Raw genomic sequence first — 13,237 nt, 5'->3', positions numbered from 1 at the left:
GACATTCAGAAGAGACAAAAGAGCTTCTCATTGGTACCTGAGTGTCTCAGGACCCAGCACAATCTGAGCTGCCGACCTCTCCCCTCCTCCAAGTCCTTTGCATATTCTTGCTGCCGCATGTTCTTTGTACATGCTGTCTCTTCTACCTGGTACAAAGTGGAAAAAAACTTTCTCAGTTTGCTGTATCATGAAGAAAACTGAGATGGTGCAAAGGGGTCATTCACATCATGCTTGTCCACAAATGCAGTTACCAAGGAGAGAGCCAGTGGGGATCTGGCAACCACATTTGTGAAACCTCACCCCCAATTCTAGACAACTGCCATGGGACCTGAGAGCTGGAGAATCCCTGTTTTTAGGCACAGAATTCAGATTCCTATATTATCTGCTTCTTCTTCTAAGCAAAGGGTGTTGGGGTCCCTAAAGCTGTGAATAGGCCTGGAAATTTGTGGCTGATACCTGCCAAATTAGGCATCAAACAGGACAGAATTTCCTGTTATTCGGGAGAGGAAACCCACTGAACTACATAGCTCTTAAGCTACTCCAGAAGCACAATGAGGTTCCACTCCCCCCCCTCCAAAATAAAAGGTAAATCTTTCACTTCTAGTTAGAACTGTTGTATCTCATGGACCAAGTCCTCCCTGGGTACATCCAAGAGTAGTGTCATGGGTGAGCCAGGTTGGGTACTGGCCATGAACCAAAACCGATCAAAAGAGACATGAGGCTAAAGTCTCAGTACTGGCAGCTGTGGTAGTACCCAGCACACCATCAGCGAACCCAGTGAGCGGGCCCAGGTAAGGGATCTGTTTCAGGCACCCAGCAGCCCGATACTGGATACATCCAAACTCATAGCTCCCCAATTCCCATGACTACAGCGGTGAAAAAGTGGGTCACCTGTTCTTTTGGCCTTGGGGCAGTTTGGTGTGCGACATGGTGCTCTTCTGAAACATGAGAAGCAGCCGTGTGGAATTTTCATCCATCAGGGCATGTTGCCTGTAGGTTTTTTTAATCGTGTGTGAGAGTAGACCTAACCACCTGGTGCAGCTGTGATCTAATAATCCATGAGAAGTGTCACTAGATAAAACGCCCAAAGAGAGAAAAAAAAAGTTATGGAAAATCTAAGCAATTTCAGAATTAACCTCTGTCGAAACTTTAATTATAATGTATTTTGTTCTTTTTTTTAATTTTCAAATGACAGGATTTGCGGGTATATAAGTAGTGTTTTCTTTTAATCCTTGTGGTTTTCATCAGATGTGTATATATTAACATGCTGCTACTGATCTGTGATCTATCTTGGTGTTTCTCCTTAGAGCTGTTCACCGAAGTTACTTTTCAGATAAAGCACATAGTCCATTCCCTGTCGTCCCCCCCACCTCCACACTGTTCCTCCCCAATTTCCTTTATGCTAGTAACCTCTCTTTTTTTGCCAGTAAAGCTAGATGCTCTTTATATAAGGTTTGGAGAGCCATATTCAGTAAATACATTTGTTTATTGATGCCCACAATTATAGCTACAGAATTTTGATGAAATTTTATTTTTTAGATTATAAATTACAAGATGTATCTATAGTGTCTTGTACAAAAGAAATTATTGTGATAAACTAGAATTTTTAAATTAGATTTAAAAAGGAACTCTCCCCTTACAGAAATGTTTTCAACAAACAATACATTCCATATTAACTACCAAAAAAGCACCCTAGAGTAGAAATAGTAAAATACCTGAATTTCTTCAACAAGTTAAGAACGGGAAAAGATATGTTAGGGTACCAAGTGCTTAATTTCTAAAATGAGAGCTGGCAGTCCTGAAACTTTGAAAAAGTCAGGCATTTGCCCCTAGAAACTCTTCCTGCTTAACCTCAGATGTATAGGAGTTTGATGCAGCCATAAGTGAAAGTCAGATGGCAGATGCGTTTCAATGTAAGTAAGTGTAAAGTCATGCACATTGGGGCAAAAAATCAAAACTTCACATATAGGCTAATGGGTTCTGAGCTGTCTGTGACAGATCAGGAGAGAGATCTTGGGGTGGTGGTGGACAGGTCGATGAAAGTATCGACCCAATGTGTGGCGGCAGTGAAGAAGGCCAATTCTATGCTTGGGATCATTAGAAAAGGTATTGAGAACAAAACGGCTAATATTATAATGCTGTTGTACAAATCGATGGTAAGGCCACACCTGGAGTATTGTGTCCAGTTCTGGTCGCCACATCTCAAACAGGATATAGTGGAAATGGAAAAGGTGCAAAAGAGGGCAACTAAGATTATTGCTGGGCTGCGGCACCTTCCTTATGAGGAAAGGCTACAGCTTTTGGGCCTCTTCAGCCTAGGAAAGAGACGCCTGAGGGGGGACATGATTGAGCCATACAAAATTATGCATGGGAAGGATAAAGCGGATCGAGAGATACTCTTTACACTCTCACATAACACCAGAACCAGGGGACATCCACTAAAATTGAGTGTTGGGAGGGTTAGAACAGACAAAAGAAAATATTTCTTTACTCAGCATGTGGTTGGTCTGTGGAACCCCTTGCCACAGGATGTGGTGACGGCATCTGGCCTGGGACTGGACAGGTTTCTGGAGGAAAAATCCATTACGGGTTACAAGCCATGATGTGTATGTGCAACCTCCTGCTTTTAGAAATGGGCTATGTCAGATGCAAGGGAGGGCACCAGGATGCAGGTCTCTTGTTATCAGGTGTGCTCTCTGGGGCATTTGGTGGGCCGCTGTGAGATACAGGAAGCTGGACTAGATGGGCCTATGGCCTGATCCAGTGGGGCTGTTCTTATGTTCTTAAAGGCACAGTTAGGGACACAGTCCAGAGAAAGTTAGGCACATGAAAGTCTCTTTGATGATAATGGAATAAAACTATTGACTTAACCATTGGCTTATATACTTAAATCCCATTGATCAGGCGCATAAGAAAGAGCCAGCCTACACACTCAGAGAGAGAGAGAGAGAGAGAGATCTTTGCACATAGGAACTAATACGTCAAGGAGAAAGCTAGACTCAATCCCTTCTTCCTGACATACCAGCTCTCCCCATGCAGAGAGGGAGGGTTATGTAGAGAACTATTCAGTCATTCTCATATTCATTTGAATAATATGGTCCTAGTAGGTTCTACCACATTATATTTCTAGGCCTGGATTTTGGCTCTGACGGATCCAGTATGCTGTGGTAGATGGAGTGTCATGCTTGGAATGGGCAGATATGCTTTATGGTGACACTCACTGGACAACGTGGGCCAGTCCCTATTTCTCACCTAACCTACCTCACAGGGTTGTTGTGAGGACAAAATAATGCAGTTGAGGGATCATGTATGCACTCCTTGGAAGAAGGGCAGAATTAGAATGTCATTACAATGATAACAATTTTCCCTGAACTCCAGCCTTGCAATTGGTTTGCAGGGTGACCCACAAGAAAGCCTTGGTCATCGCCTTTTTCCTTAAAGTGTGACTCTTCCAACATTACCATTATCACTGAAAGACACTCTAAGCCTACGTGGCACCTCTTCATAAATATAAGGAAGAGCAGTCTGTTGCTCTGAACCACAGCCCTGTATATATCCCAGTGCATACATGCCAGTCCCACAATCAATATTCTATGCAAAATTTGGGCCCTCCTTTTCCCCCCCATTCCTTTTTAAGAGTTTGGTTTGACTCTGAGCCCCATCTACAACAATATAGCTGCCCACTCACTTCTAAACATCCTTAAAGTAGATCTTTGGCACACACAATCAAAAATGCATCATGGGAGTCCTGAAGAAAAATGGCACCTTCCAATGTGTCTGGTTCTAATGCACTTCCGCGAAAATGACCAACGGCCTTCTATATTGCTGGAGCACAAACCCCTTTAAGGTTTCCATCTGTGTCACTCAAAATGTCACATATTAACATGTGAAAGATACTTGGGGCATTTTTTTTTTTAATTACTGCAATTGTGTTAAATTATTCACATTTTTTCCTTGGATAACTTGTGGTTATCTGTTGTGGATATCTGGTAGAGATCAGGTTAATTTTATGAATGACCACAAAGCGAATCAATGCAATTCACCTCTTACTGTTAAGCAAGAAATCAACAAAGAAAAAGAGATTTGACAAATATACCAAACTCTATGAATGTGCTTATCAGCAGGATTTGATAAGTTCATTGAAAGCCCTGGAGGAGTTTTGTTCTGTTATTTCAGAGTTAAGTTCAGGTCCACTTATCTGTGTCATGCCTTGACGCATTTGTGATGGAACCCAATCCCAGCACCATTTCCTGAAGCAAGGGAGGCCAATTGAGCAGGATTTCTAAAGGGAAGACAATGTACATAGCGAGCATGAGTGAATGGCAATACTGTACGAATGGATGTACATTTGTAAGATTTGTACAAACAAAAAATAAATCTGAATTTACAGATGTGAATTTGCTGCTAAGTTCTGTAAATTGCACTTCAGTGATACCTGATAAGTGAATGTTTCTGTTATAAGTGAATAAAATGCCAAGAAAAATTGTTCTTCTTTATTGCTTGCTGAGTTTTCTTCACCCAAGCCCCAAACACAGCAGATTTTACTATACTTGCAGTGTGCCTATGTCGAGTTTAAACTAGAGCAGCAAGCAGCAAGCAACTTATGTGGGGGGGTACCTTGTCTCAGCCTCTCCTTATGTGTAACAGTCACTATGTAGGATGAGTGAATTGGCCAACAATAGGTGTACCTTTGGAATAAGACATTACCAGTAATGGGAGACATGGTAGGGTGCATTCCTTTCAGCCCACCCTAGATGGCACCTCTGATTTCAGTTTGATTAAGAACCAATTCCATAATTGTAAAAGTAATTCAGCATTTCTCAACCAGTGGTACTCAAGCAGGTGTCTGGTAGGATGCACAGAATCCCCACACTCCTGCTACCTGGTAGTGAGACCAGCAATGAAACGTGACAAGCAGCAGTAGGTGACTCCGCTCAGCAGGTTGAGCTCCAGTGTGTGCATTTTGTGTGCTCGGAAAAGCCCCCCTGTCCTCCCTGAGCCTCTCACTGGTATTTGTCGCAATGCGTCTGGCCTCCCAATCCAGAAATAACTGGTGCTTATATCATTGCCAGTTACTTCCAGTGGTACTTCCTCGGGCAGGAGGTCTGGTCTAGAGGGTAGAGCCTCTGTCTGCCTGAAGATAACATCCACAAGGTCGCCAGTTCGAGGCCACTGGCACCGTGCGACCTTGAAGCAGCTGACAAGCTGAAGCCGAGCTATTCCATCTGCTCTGAGCGTGGGAGGATGGAGGCCAGAATGTGAAGCCAGATCAGAATGAAACACCTGAATGTAGTGGTTCTTGAAAGAAAGAACCTTCTTTCAATTGTAAAAATCCCTATCTAATAAGGGATTTAAATAAGCCTACCTATATAAACCGCCTTGAATAAAGTCTTGAATAAAGACCAAGAAAGGCGGTATAGAAATACCTGTTATTATTATTATTATTTCCAACAGGTGGACCACATGATATGGTACGGCAGGGGACAAAGGTTGAGAAATGCTGATGTAACAATCTATTCTAGTGTTTATTACAGTTCATATCTGACTTTTTTTTTAATCAGAGCTGAAGTTTGTAGAATTTCTTCCTTAGCTAAAAATATATGGTGGTTTTTCTGTGTGTATTTATTCCATACTGTTCTAAAATAACCTTTGACTGGTACCTAGAAGCAGAATAAGATTATATGAAAACATTCCCTGTAAGAGAGTTTCCTACAAGTTTGCTGCAGGTGGAAATCAAACATATGAAGGCAATCCTTGCCAAGGGGCCAGTAGAGGGCAGTCATCTCTCTGTTTTCCTCCAAACTGGGAATTGGCAAACTGGTCTATTTTTAATCATAAAGATTTATTGATTTATGATTTCAGGCACTATGTGCTATTACCTCTTAACTGGCATCCGCATAGCAGGATAAACTTTTCTGAGCTGCTCTTCCACACAATGGTAGCTGAAAATGAACAAGAGGCACTAGGGGATAACTGATTCTTAATCCTTCAAAATTCAGAGCACATGTTTTTCTGTCTAAAAAGTGCACTGAGCAAGTGGCTACAGATGTAATATGGAAAGTCTTTCGAACAGCAAAGGAAGCCTTAAGAATTTTGCCACAGGTTGATTCACACACTTAACCACCTTTCACATGTCAAAAGGTGCTCATTTGCAGCCATTTTCTAACCTCATGCCCTCATTCTCTGAATAAAGAAGAGAGGAAGTCATGCTTGTGTTGTGACAACTTCCATGACGCACATTTCTGGGATGCCTCTATCCTAATTCAGGGCCTGCTGGCTCCAAGAGTCAAGTCTAAAAGTCAACAGTGCTCTGTGGTTTCCATGGAGAAATGTAGAGCATAAAGAGAGAAAAAGGTATACCATTAACCTCTGGTGTTGCCTTTTAAAGAAACAGATATTTCACCAACTTGCCCACTGATGTCTGTTGATGGGGAGTAGATCTCTAGAGATAAAACCTGCTACTGCCTGCAAAGCAGATGTCCTACCACTAAAGCCCAAACTCACCAAGTCATGGTGCCTTTTGTCCACAGTGCCCTGTTGCAGTGGCACAATCATGTGAGATCTCCCACTATCTGCCTGGTGAGCCAGGAAGAAAAGGCAACCAGAGAAACCCACAGTACTTGCGTCTTTCCTGCATTGTCTTACTCTTATACAGTATGTGAAGAAAAAATTGCTATGGAGATAACCAATTAATTCCAATAACAATTTTCAGGGTTACGTATATATAGTATAGCAATTTTTGCCCACACACACAAACACACGTTGTGCACAGAGATGGGCAAATATAGCACGGCTTGACTCAAGTTGAGTCATGAGATTCTGCCCCCTTTAACTTGACTTGAAAACGAGTCCTAATGGGCGGACTTTCCGAGTCACCCAGAGAATTTTGGGGACTCTAAAAGACTTGAGTCCTTTGTCTTCTCAGTAAAAAAGTCAGCTGCAGCTTCACAGTAAAAAACAGAGTTGCTGCCAGGTGTGTGTGTGTAGGAGTTTTCTTTAAACGCTCCCCTGATGTTCCCATGCCATCGGTAAACAAGGCGGGAGGGAGTGGGACGGACTGCGTGAGAGCAGGGACAGAAGCAGCAAGAGGGAGGAGGGTCACGTGCAGCAGCTGGGAGGCGTACCAGTATGACCCAATCCTTTGCGGCTCTACTCAGAAGTAGTCCCATTGAGGCCAGTCATTCAATGAGCCTGCTGAAGTCATCACCCCTCTTGCCTTCTCCTTCACTTTCTTGTTGGCACCCTTCAGTCTCGGAAGACTATGGTGTCGCGCTCTGAATGGTGGTTCTGGAACAGAGTGTCCTCTCCAGTGCGCGAAGCCTGGGTAAAGTAGGTATGGAGGATAGGCTGTTACCCAGGCAGCAAATCCCCCCTCTCCACGTCGCTGAAATGGTCCAATGGAAAGGCAGAGGCCAATACGGTTGGTTCCAGCAGCGTCGCAGGAGTTGCCAGAAAGTGACTGTGTTCAGCCATGAACCGCCTCAGGGACTCCGGCTCCGGATTTTGCCTCGAGGTTGACTCCTGAAGCCTTTTCCATAACTGGATGTAGTCACAAGGCAGTGGAGGTTTGGGATCAGAGTTTTCCTTCTCTCAGATGAGCTGCCTTCCCAGGTTAATGAGTCCCATCTACCTGGTGGCTGTTTAGTCGCCTCTTACCACAAGTACAGCCAAACTGAGGGCCTATTCTTATCCCCAGCCCCCAGGGGATTCCTTCACTTATCCAGGGTAAAAGCCTTCATCCAATGATCATTGGTTCCTTCAAAGATGGTCAAGGTCCCGCCTCCCTCCTCCACTGCCTCTGGCTTAATGCAAAATCAAAACATTAACCCTTCTTTGCCTCCCAGCCAGCACTCCCTGCTGCTCCCAGACTGAATGATGGCCCCAGCAGGTCTTTCATGCTGCGAAAAAGTACACAAGCACACCCAGACACACTTGTATCTGCGCATGTGGGGGCTCATTTCCGAGCCAGTGGCCTCAGACGTGAGTCAGTGCCAGGGTCATTGACACATCTGACTCGAGTGTACATGTGTCAGCAAAAAACATGTGTCTTTGCAACTCGGACTCAAGTCCCCATCTCTGGTTGTGCAGATATGTGCATAGCATTTTCTTAAAAACTGAAATTCTACGCCATGGTAATCTAAATGCTATGCCAAGAAAAGCTGAACGCTGCATCCTCTATAGAGTCTGAAAATTAAGCAAATTAGCGTATCATTGTTTATTTTGCATCAGCTAGTCATGCTCCCTCACCACTGGAAACCCCACCTCAGCCGCCCCTCTGCCTGCTGAGATTCTAACTTGCGTATTTGCACTTGTGTCAGAATTTAAGAAGAAAATGGCCACTGTGACCAGTCATGTGCCCATAATATAGGTCTCCTCTTGCCCCCAACAGCTGCTTGGCTGGTAGAGAAAGAAACCCTTTTGTGGTTGCTAAGCAACTGCAGCGCAGTCCATCAAAACTACCCTCAATAAGTCACAAGTGTTTGATTACCCTTATCTGAAGTTGCTTAGCAACTGCAAAGGATGGGGCCTGTCTGTGGGACCATTTGCATCTTCTGAAACTTCTTGACAGGCTCAAGTTTGGCCCTCACCAGTCTGATTTGAAGCAGAGGTCAGTTCAGACAATGGCATCCGCCTGAGCCCTCAAATTACGTGATGAGGAGCTTAAGTGTGTACATCCATCTCTTTAGCACACCACCATCCCACTGCTCCATAATCACACAGGGAGCAAAGTGTCCAAACTATTTATATCCAAATATAAATAAGAAATAGTATTCTTATTTCTATGATCTTTGTTGCATGAGGCAAGGCAGGACCAATGGACAAAATTGTCCAAACAAACTCAGAATCCTCCATTTTATCCAGAATTCTTTATACCCTGGTTGGGATGCAAGATAGCATCCCAGCTTAGCATCCAACTTAGGAGGCACTCACGAATGAAGACACTACAGATCATAGTATTTTTTTTGTATTGGCAACCTTCAGTCTCGAAAGACTATGGTATCGCGCTCTGAAAAGTGGTTCTGGCACAGCGTCTAGTGTGGCTGAAAAGGCCAATCCGGGAGTGACAATCCCTTCCACACCGGGAGCAAGTGCAGTCTGTCCCTGGTCTGTCTCCCTGGCTATGGGCCTTCCTTCTTTGCCTCTTAGCCTCAGACTGTTGGCAAAGTGTCTCTTCAAACTGGGAAAGGCCATGCTGCACAGCCTGCCTCCAAGCGGGCCGCTCAGAGGCCAGGGTTTCCCACTTGTTGAGGTCCATCCCTAAGGCCCATAGATCATAGTAAAAAACATCCCTAAGGCCCTAAGGCCCTAAGGTCCATCCCTAAGGCCCTTAGATCATAGTAAAAAACACCATTCATACGCAGCTCCTTGGAAACCAGTGTGGAGCTAATGCCGTCAGTTTAGTGTTTCCTGAAGTTCCCAGAGGCTATTTTTATTAAAGACATTTGCATTTCATCTCTCAGCTTCCACAGGCCAACAAGGTAGTTCACAACAAAATTTAAGAATGTGTCATAAAAGCACAGCAAAAATAAGAGATGGCATGAATTGAAACCCAAACTACTGAGACACATCATACTAGCAATCAAAATCTCGGCAGAACAAAAAATGGTTTCATCACAAACCAAACCACTATGACTGAGGGGGCCATTAATGAGAGAGGGAGTTCCATTGTCTGGGCATGTGTCCAAGAAGGCTCCGTCCTGCATTCCTGGCAAACAAATCTCTGCCATCAGTGGGCTATACAGAGCAAAGTCACCAGTAACTAATGCAGTGGGTGGGGAGGCTTATATAGGAGAAAGCAGACCTCCAAACAGTTTGGGGCTTTCATAATTGCTAATGCTTTTAATTGTGCCCAGAAATGAACTGAAAGACAGGGCAGAAGAACGTAACAAGAGCCCTGCTGGATCAGGTCAAAGGCCCATCTAGTCCAGCTTCCTGTATCTCACAGTGGCCCACCAGAATGCCTCAGGGAGCTCACAAGGCAACAAGCAACCTGCATCCTTTTGCAACGCCCTTGTACCTGGCATGTCAGAGATTGCAAACTTCTAAAACCAGGATAAAGTCTTTACCCATCATGGTTTGTAACCTGTGATGGACTTTTTTCCAGAAATCTTTCCAATTCCCTTTTAAAGGAATCTAGGCTAGATCACATCATGTTGCAAGAAGTTCCATAGACTAATTACATGCAGGGTAAAGAAATATTTTCTTTTGTTTGTCCTAACTCTCCCAACACTCAATTTTAGTGGATGTCCCCTGGTTCTGGTGTTGTGTGAGAAGGAAAAGAGCATCCCTCTATCCACTCTATCCATCCCCTGCATTATTTTGTATGCCTCAATCATGTCCCCCATTCAGGCGCCTTTTTTCTAGACTGAAGAGCCCCAAATGCTGTAGCCTTTCCTCATAAGGGAGGTGCCTAGCCCAGTAATCATTTTGGTCGCTCTCTTCTGCATCTTCTCCAGTTCCACTATAGTGTTTTTGAGATGTAGTGACCAGAATTGGACAGAATACTGCAGGTGCAGCCTTACCATTGATTTGTACAATCGTGCTATAATATTGGCTGTTTTATTCTCAAATCCCTTTTTTAAATTATCCCAAGCAAGGAAACAATAGTGGTTTCCCAAGAGAACAATAGTGAAGTTATATGCTCTGAAGACTGCAGACCAAGTATTCCCCTGTCTGTAACATCTTGCATTAGCTAAAGTTTTCAAACTTTTCTCAGAGGCAAACCCACAATCGCAATCTATCCATGAAGCAACCAGAGCATGCATAAATGTGGGCAAATCAGTGATATCTAGAAGAGGGCATGACTGGCAGACCCACTAAAATACAGGTATAAACTAATTATCCACAGATAATTGGAAAAGGAAAAAAGTTGTTTAACAATAGCCTCATTAATGTGAGAGAGGGCAGCTGGCTGACAATCCATCAATCATTCTCTCTCCAGGCACTTAGAACAGGTTCACTCCAAGGCAAACGAACCCTCCTTTCCCCCTGAGCACGTGAAAGAAAGATAATCACTTTGCATTCTTTCCCAGCTCTGCACTCTGAGTGAAGGGAAGGGTCGCTGACTTGGAGTGAAGCCTTTCTAAGCGCCTGGAGAGAAACCAATCAATGGATTGACTGCCTAATGACTCTGTCTTACATCTCAAGACAAGCTGTTTTTAAATCGCCTAGCAAAGGGACATTGTTTTTCAAATGGATTTGCTTTAATGCAATTTTTGCCATCCCTCTGAGTTCTAGCAACGGAACCCTCACAAATAACAAGACTCAACCTGTAGTATGAAAATGTTCCTGATTCCTAGCTGCTATCTCCCCAGCCAGGAGCAAGCCTGGGTCCAGAAGACAGGCAGACCCAAACCGGTCGCTTTAGACTGTAATTCCTTCTGCATTCTTAATCAGGATGTTGCCTTCTATTTGTTTTCGAGTTTAGCCATATTGTTTTCCCCCAAAGTGGTTGTGTGACAGTGACGGCTACCATTTCCTATCCAAGCTGATTTCTTAAAAGCAAAATACAGAGCAGTCATTTCAGGGAAGCATATGGATGACTATTTTAAAATCCCGTTTCCTGGAAAGATCATACCCGGTCTGTATTTAAATCACTGCGCAGGTTTGCACCCACTCATGTTCCAGCTTTGTTGTGTCCTCCCCCTGCCCAACAAGTCTGTTGGGAGAAACTTAAAATATGGTGTGATAAATACTGACTTTATAAAGGGCATCCCTGTATGCCTGTTTCTCGGGCAAAAATAAACCTTTCTGCTGCAATGAAGGATTAATGGACACTTCTGTACTGGAAAAAAATGATGCGTCATTAGGAAAAGCTACTTTTTTGGCTGCTTTGACTCCTTTGGACTGGCTTGGCTTGACTTTCAAGAGCTGAGAGAAATCTCGAAAAAAAGACATTTGAAGTCACAGGCATGGATGCCAGTGGGTGACATTTCCCAGGGCAATAAAGAAACCAGATTTCAGATCTCCACACACTAAAGTTTCAATAAACCCAAACATAGGTTTATTCACAGTCAAAGAGCAAGGCTCATACATGAACCCTACTGGCCATTTAGTTTTCCTTTGGTGTAGCCTGCGCCTGCAATGCAAGATTACTTTGGCAAAGGAGAAACAGTTGGATGGCTTTTTCCTCTTTGCCTTACCTACAATGGCTTCAGCTACCAATTATCAACCATCACTGGAGGACACACTTGATTGACACCTGAAACCCCAATGCTTAGTACAAACCCCAAATCCCAATGCAGGCTGTGTCTGTTGTCGTGTGCACTCCCTGAAGCATTTGGTGGGCCACTGTGAGATACAGGAAGCTGGACTAGATGGGCCTTTGGCCTGATCCAGCAGAGCTCTTCTTATGTTCTTAAGTGGCAACAGGGCAGAATGGGTGGACTTAGGCCGAGGCTTTCATCCAGGCCCCCACAGGAGTAAGGTGCCTATACCGACTCAAAACTAAGTCCTAACTCCCAGGCTGCCCAATCCTATCCTGCGCTGGAACAGGCAGGCAGGCTGGTCTGTGCTGTATCCAGGAGGTAGGCAAGAGGTAGATACCATGCAACTTGGAGTAAGGGGATTTAGTTCCCCTTGCCCTGTGTCACATGGCAGCCACTTCAGTGGGGCTACTTGGATCTGCACCAGCAAAATCACTGGCTCAGATCTGAGCAGCCTGGTGTAATGCTGGGTTGCTTGGAAGGGGAACTAGGATCTGATCTGAGTACCAGAGGAAGGTCCCATCCCCAACACTAGAGAGCCTGGCGGCTGCATTTCTCAAACCAGAAACAAGCCTTTCCTTTAAAAATAAAGAAAAGTTTTGCTGCATTTGCTAGGGCCTTACAAGCCATCAGTAAATGCTTGCATCAACTAACATGCAAACTCCTTGTCGGCCTGTGGTTCTGGTAGATAAGTAATGTGGCCTTGGAGAATGAGGATTAATAATCGCTGACTTCCCTTTGCTGAAATAGTTCTGCATGAATACTCTGTTCATGCTAGCTTCCCAGGTAATTAAATCTCTCATTGGTGCAGTGTATGTTTCATTTTCTCCACTCTCTTCACAGCCCTGGCTGCTTACATTAGGCCATTTAAAATTTTGTTTCTCCCATATGAGAAAACATTCAGCCTTTCAATCGCACCACTAAACTTTCAGACCTCAAATAATGTTAACAGCCTGCAACCTCCAAAAAAGATAGTTAAAAGCAATGATGATTGATAAGATCCATACACGCTGAGTTTATACAAGCGTCAT

The sequence above is a fragment of the Tiliqua scincoides genome, chromosome 5 (assembly GCF_035046505.1).
Source record: "Tiliqua scincoides isolate rTilSci1 chromosome 5, rTilSci1.hap2, whole genome shotgun sequence".
Lineage (NCBI taxonomy): Eukaryota > Metazoa > Chordata > Lepidosauria > Squamata > Scincidae > Tiliqua > Tiliqua scincoides.
Note: the sequence above shows the minus strand (reverse complement) of the source record.